We start from the raw sequence: 7,721 nt of genomic DNA, 5'->3' as shown, positions 1-7,721 counted from the left end.
AGTCACGCGGCGGCTCGGGTCGGACAGAAATTACGTGCGGCGAGACGCGAAATACACTCGCATTTCACCCATCACCAGCTATTCAAACGCTGCGGCTGGCTGCGGCGGCCGCGCGCGCGACCACCAACATGGCGAATGCCGCGCCGGCCGCTAGCGCCCCTTGCGGATGACGTCATGTGAATACCGCCTGCGTGCGATGCCAGTGCGCGTTAAAGAACACCAGGTGGTCGAAATTTTCGGAGCCTGAGTCGCTTTTGGATGCTAAACCCCGTAAAATAAATAAATAAATAAATGAGTACACATTTGCCTACCATTTCATCCCGTTGCAAATGTATACGTGTATGAGTTTATTCAATTTTTATTGCGCTTGAAATGTAGCGATGGTTAGGTGTAGGTGTTTTGTCAGTGGTTTCGTCAGAAGCTTTGTGTCAGCCCATCGACCTCAGGCCTCGACAACAAGCCGCCCCGTGCTGTCCAAATAAAGTCAAACCTTCATATTGAGGTAATGCACACAGCGCGGCATAATAACGCTCATATATGGGACGAGAATCTTCCTCTGAACATCGTTTTGATATCTGGGGATAACTCGGGGCATATTCAGATGAGCCTGGCCCGCTGTTACAGGTCGCACGCCCGAGTGGACAATTCCGGCTCAGTGCGCGGCGCAGACGCATCCCCGGCGATGCGCCATTGTGTCGGCACTCAAAGTGATGGCTTAGCCGCCGACACCACAGCTTGCGAGCCGAGCGGCCGACCTGAGCCGAGGGCCGGGAGGCGTGAAAATCGCGCGACGGTCTGATGCGCAGAGTCGCGACGTAGGCCGCCAGCCCGCGGCGTACCCGCTTATGCACAATGCCTCCCCCCCCTTTCGTCCCTCCTCCCCACACAACCGGCGACAGTGCCGACACGACGCACTGCTACACTTCGGATGGCTGTGCACTCCGCCTGTGCCACAGGGTGAGGAGTTATGGGGTAATATATGCTCGCTGCATGCTCCAGACACTTTTTCTCACTAACTCATGTTTACCTTCTATTCCCCCCCCCCCCCCTTTTTTTTTGTCAGTATCTTTGCTCATCGGAAACTCGGCAGTTATGTAAAGACAGCTAAGGAAGTTCCATGAAATGCGCAGGAAAGAACGGGCTTTAACCGCGGCGAGCATATGTAGGTATACAGGTGGCACATATAGGGTTGACATGGAAGTGGAATTGTTGAAGCTTTTGAACAAGCGCTGGATCAAATTCATGGGAAAAAGTGAGATAAGCGGACGCTACAGTGAGCCTGCTCCTTTTTTTTTTCTAGTTCTGCTTTTCGGCTGACCGAGCTGCAGCGGCTCATTTTACAAGCAATCTGTGAACCGAGTGCACTTTAATGCCACATCCGTACCACTGCCTTATACCCACACGCGCTAGCGGGAATCCTAATTATTTTCTTCGACCTGGCAGGTACGAACCGCAATGAAAAACTTAAAACATTATTTCGCTTTTATTTTTCTTTTCCACGAGCAAAATTACTAACCGTTCGTTTCTCTCCATAGCCAGTATGGACGCACTGTCCGCAGAAAGAACGAAGGCTCGAAGCCCACACACGATCTGCCCGTATCTGTCATCTCCCCCGAGCTCTCCAGTAACTCTAAACAAACGGTAGCCGAGATGAAGACGCTTGATTAGAGCCAGCACGCCAGCAAGCAATGTTTGAGGTAGATTTTTTTATCTTTACGACCACTTCTAATGGACGTGTACTGCGCAGGGTATTTATGTGCCCAGGTTGTTCAGTATAGCAGCGACAATGTTTCTTTTTACAACGTACCTACCGCGCGGTCCGCCGAAACTGTTGTCATAGGATGCCATACGTTAGAATCGCGAAGATGCGTCCCTGAAAAGGGAAGCTGGCCTGTAGCGATACATTGCCACATTTTAACGACAAAAGACGCCTACATTCTGTGAAAAATTCAATTTATAAGCAAGAAAAGGGTGAACAAAAAAAGATGGCTGGTGGTTTAGCATTGCTAAGCACGAAAACAATTTGGAGGACGTTAAGCTTCTCTTTTAGGAGTGGAACGCGACAGCGTGCTGCAATGTTGGCGAATGAATAGTCTATTTACGTTAATTACTCCTAGGTTTCGCAAAATTTTCATTCGAACTCTCAGCAGCTTAGATTATCTAAACCTTCTAGGCATATTTCAAACCCTTATAATACTCTTATTCGACGCTTTTTCTGGATAAGCTTATTCATGCTGATTAATAGACAAACGGAACTGAGGGAAAACCCTTGCAAATGCACCCCATATCAACTAATGGCCTTGCGAAAAAAAAAGTATTGCTTGTTGACTGCTTGGAGGGGTTGCAACTGGAGGGGTTGCTTGGGGGTGGTTGCAACTTTATTGCCACAAAATGGAAGGGATTAGTTGGGGCTGGGGCGAATCCAGGGTGGCCTCCAGTCGGGGGCGACCTCTTGAGCTCGCGTGATGAGGGCAAGTTGGGTTGTTTTTCTTGAGCTGGCTAAGAGCCTGTCCCATTCCTCAGTTGAAGGAGCTGGCAAAAGTATCGTCGGAGGGGGTTTGCTAGCGCATTCCCATAAAATATGGTCTTGGGTGGCGTGCGTCCCGTCACCGCAGTGCGGGCATGCAGGGTCATATTCACCGTTTGTGATTAGACATAATCGGTAGGGGCTAAGAATTGCCTTTGTTTGTAAGCGTCTGAGCGTCGTGGCTTGCGCCCTGTCCAGGTCGGGGTGAGGGGCGGGATACGTGCATCTTTGCTCGTCTGTTCGCAAGGTGGGGGTCGTCCGCTGGCCGTTGTTGCCGTCGCCACAGGTCTGCCCCCACCTTTTTGCTGAGCAGAAGAGTCTTAGCGGCGGGAAACACCTGTCTTTGTGTTTCCCTTTCCCTTTTATTATTATTTTTTGTATAAATGTTAAATTATGTACACGAGAGCTTTTATTTTTGACACTTGTTGGAGAAACTTTTCTTTTTTTGCGTACTCGTGTGTGCGTGTGTCCCGTGACAGTGTGGCGCCTTTTGCCACGACACACAATCTTTTTTTTTCTTTTCTTGTGATGCTCGATGACCTGATGAGACACGGGACTTTGGGTGCGATGGGGAAAAAAAATGGAAAAGAAAGCAAAATGTCTGCCCGAGAGATGAAAACAAACAAAAAAAAAGCTAAGAAAATTTATTGATGCTGCCGGTCAGATAGTAGAAAGCTGAAAAACTTCGTGCATCTCTTTTGAATTGCCAGCTGCCTTTTTCATGCTTCTGCTGTTGTTCCTTGGACATGTTGTACATTAGAATGGTCTGTGGGTGTAAGGTGTTCTGAGATCTCCATTACATGCAGCGTGTGCTGCTTGTGGAGGACAAATCAAGAAGAAAGTAAGGGAAGATGAATTATTTTTGCAAGTTTCTCCAATTAGTTCAGCTAGCTGTCCCCTCTCTCTCTCTCCCCCCCCCCCCCCCCCCCCCCTCCTACCTTTTTTTAGCAGCAGTTGTGTCAGAACCGGCTGCTTGGAGCAAAAGTATCCTTCTCGCGTAGATAGTACTGTTTTGCTGTTCCACCCTGTAATTCCCATCTTACATTATTATTTAATAGCGTGACACATGTCTTATCTAGGCCTGGCTGTATTCAAAAGCCGTTTCTCCATATAGGGATGGCGCGTGAGGCAACTAAACTTGAAAAATAAAGAAGAAAATGCTCCTCAGCATTAAATACGCGGACATAATAATAAGCCATAAAATGTTTAGTTGACTTGAATGTGCGACTCTCGCTGTAAATTCTTGGACCTTCTGACGCGAAAAGCGCACTCAAGTTCGTCAAGTAGAAACACTTCGCCTCAATAATTTTGTCTTTTTTAGTTTTTATACAGGCGTCGCACAGAAATAGAAAACAGCATCCTCTGGTTTGATTTAAAAACTCATAAGCATTGAACAATTTTCTTGGTCATGAACGCGTTTGAACCGGTTAAAACTAGAACAGAATGTCGCTGCGGAGCTGAACCCGGAGCTGAACCCGATCCGATCCGAAAAAAATTCCGCTTCTGCACCCTGGCTTCTCAGTGGAAACCTCAGCAGACATGCAGACATTGCGGAGTCAGGGTGTAGAAGAGCCGTATGTGAAAGTACTGAAGTTATATCTATAGCAACTGCACAGCTACCATAGTCCTCCATAAAGTCAGCAATACAATTCCAATAAGGAAGAGCGTCATGCAGGGCGACACGATCTCACCAATGCTATTCACCGCCTGTTTACAGGAGGTATTCCAAGGCCTTAATTGGGAACAGTCGGGGATAAGAGTTAATGGAGAATACCTAAATAATTGGCGCTTCGCTGGTGACATTTCCTTGCTAAGTCACTCAGGACATTAACTGCAAAGCATGATCAATGAGTTAGACAGGCAGAGCCGAACGGTGGGTCTAAAAATTAACATGCAGAAAACCAAAGTAATGTTCAACAGTCTAGCAAGGGAACAGCAGTTCGCAATTGATAGCAAGTTGCTGGAAGTAGTAAGAGAATACGTCTCCTTACGGCAGGTAGTAACCGCTGATCCAGATCATGAGAGGGAAATAACTAGAAGAATAAGAATCGAGTGGAGCACATGTGTCAGGTCCTCTAAGATCATGGACGGCAATTTACAAATATCCCTAAAGAGAAACGTATGCAACACTTGTATCTTACCGGTACTCACCTATGGGGCATAAACTTGGAGGCTAACGAAAAGTGTTCAGCTTAAAGACAACGCAGCGAGCTGTGGAAAGAAAAATGATAGGTATAACGTTAAGAGGCTGGAAGCGGACAGAGTTGGTGAAGGAACAAACGCGATTTAATGGCATCCTAAACGAAATCAAGATGAAGAAATGGGCTTGGATACGGCATGTAATGCGAAGACAAGGTAACCGCTGGGTAACGGAGTGGATTCCAAGGGAAGGCAAGCGTGGCAAAAAGGGGCGGCAAAAAGTTAGGTGGGCGGATGAGATGTTTAACGTCCCAAAGCGAGTCAGGATGAGGTTTAGAAGTCCACAGGGATAGGTGGCCGCGGCTGTCACAGGGCAGGAGACATGGGAGAGACCTTTGCCTTGCAATGGGCGTAGTCAGGCTGATGATGATGATGACCCTGGTTGCTATAGTAGGATACAACTTAAAAAAAAAAACAGCAGTTGCTAATACTGGTCCGCGGTGTCCTGTATTACTCCGCTGGCCAATCACAACTGTGAACGAAATCAGCTTTTTAATGTTTTACTAGATCAAACAATCCACATATCAAAATTCTAGAGCTCATATTTTTTTTCTTGTGCTATGCTTCTTTTTTTTTATGTAACAAGAAACGTTTAAGCAGCGGACTACTTTTCGTCATGGAGGAATGCTGTGCGCGGAGGCTGAATATGGACGGAGCTTCACTGCAGACTACTATAGAGCAATGGATACTCTAGTCGCTCTCGACTCACGTTTCGGAGCCCTCACTTTCAGCTTCTAAAATGGTGACGTAACCACCCTGACGAATGTCTCAAGCAATGAGAAAGCAAGCACTGTCAAAGCTTCCAAAGCCTGTGTCGAGATCGCCGCCATCCTCCGCTGTGTGGGTTCACCATGGGTAAGAGTGGCTGGTAGAAGGAGAACGTCGCCTGTTACCTCTACCGACTAAATGTCTTACAGCACGCCAGTAGCATGGCTGGCCATGTGATCAGCCTCATGGCGCTGGTCATCACGTGGCCAGCACCATGACGTCATCTGAGCCGCCGATCATGTGACCGTACGCCGTGGTGTCAATGCAAAGCAGAGCCATTCCAGCCGCCAACCTGATCCACACGCCTTGATGTCACCGCGAGTATGCTTCGAAAAGAAGACGAGGAGCAATCGCAAATTCAGAAGTAGAAAAGGCATGGAACGGCTGCGATGAGTAATCGCTTAAGGAAAAGCATATATAATCGTCCAGACACTTTTTTGCGTATTGGTATCTGCGTGTCAAACAAGAAATGTGTGCATGCTCAAGTTCACTGTGCATTCACTCTATTCCTAGGTTACGCTGTATTGGATTTGATTCAGTCACTTGTCTGGGATTGCTCGTGCCATCGCCGTTGTGCTCTCAATAATGTCGTAATAATACCGCAGCAATGGTAATATTTCCTTTTCGGTTCTCGCGACAAGGTTTTGCCGGCCCCATGTGCAGAGCAAGGTGTGTTGCTGGGCGAGTTGGTTGGGGTACATCTTGAGAAAAAAAACAGCGCTTGCAGACAAAGGACCAGAACAAGACGTACACACAACTGCGCTGTTGTGTGTCCGTCTTGTTCTGGTCCTTTGTCTGCAAGCGCTGTTTTTTTTCCCATGTGCAGCATGTATACGGCGCATCTTTCTCTCTGCCCCATTTTTCCCCTTTCAACCTTTTCCTCATTGCCACTTTGGCAAGGCTCAGTCGTCTGCGCAGTGTGAAACAATTATCGCGCCTGTCTTTTCCACATAACCTCTTCCTTCATAAGCCCCGCTCCCTGTGGTGGTGGTGATGGTGAAACTCGATTACCAGCGGATACAGAGGAGCGACCCGAAGCCGCCCACCTCTTAAACGACGGCAACCTCAGGCCAATTTTGCTCATGTCTTGTGTAGGTAACCTCATCGAACACCTAGTTCAGACCCGCCTCAACCGGTTTATGGAGGAGAACGAGCTGTACCCCCACACCATGATTGGATTCCGACCCGCTACCTGTGCCTGCATCGAGAAAAAATCCTTGATGCGCTAGTGATGTACCAATCATAGCATGAAAATGCGTCTGGTTGCAGAGAGAAATAGCTAACGGCGTTCCAGAGATCAAAGGCGCCGAGAACCATATATGCAACGAGAAACAAAAACGTAAGAAGGCCTGTATCTTATGCACACGTATACCAACACCGGCTCGTATAGGAGGCGTTGTTCGTACACGGGCTGCGCGCCTGTATAATCACCCGCGTATGCATACGCGCCTGTTTAGGCGAATCGTTCGTTCCGCGAAAACGCGTAGCATATTTCGTGAGATTGTACGCCCTTGAGCCTCGCGCGTGTTCGCAACGCTGTAGCTGCACCTATCGCGCAAAGGGTGACGAGAAGCGAAGAGGAGAGAAAAAAAAAAAAAGAAAGACAGAAGGCGAAGACGGGTATATATACCATCGAGAGCGCCAGGATGCATGGGGCGCCATTTTCATGCCTGCTTTGGCTGCTGCACAGCTTGCGACACGCGCATAATGAAGCGCGCTTGCACTCACAGAATCTCGTTATACGCGCAGGCGGGTTTCTCGTGACGGGGCTTCATGATTTTTTTTTCTGCGCGCGTTTTCGCGTCGACGAAGTATCAAGTGCTCAGCTCTTGTCATGCCATCCTCTGCTGGTAACATGCTTCACCGCTGTGTAGTTAACCGCAGCCCTGCCAAAGCTGCGGGTCATAGTGAGGGCTGCATCAGCTGCGTCCTTGCGAAATGGCACTCTTCTTACGGGGGCGAAATAAGAAAGCTTATACGCTAATCGTTGCTCCGCCTGGGTTACTCTACTGCATGAAATGCAGTACAGGGTATTCCTTCACGCAGTAGGTGTGCCTTCTCGTTTTGCTTCTCGTAATGGACCTGTCATGGGGCCCACACATGGGCGTCCGGAGGGGGGGGCAAGGGGGGGCGGCTGCACCCCCCTGGAAAATCACTCACTCGAACCGTGAGTGATGGCCGCACGCCAGGGGCGGTGGTGCGCTCAGCCAAAAGGGTAAAAGCAGCC

Source organism: Amblyomma mixtum, chromosome 1 (assembly GCF_055824585.1).
Source record: "Amblyomma mixtum isolate Tamu chromosome 1, ASM5582458v1, whole genome shotgun sequence".
Taxonomy (NCBI): Eukaryota; Metazoa; Arthropoda; class Arachnida; order Ixodida; family Ixodidae; genus Amblyomma; species Amblyomma mixtum.
Note: the sequence above shows the minus strand (reverse complement) of the source record.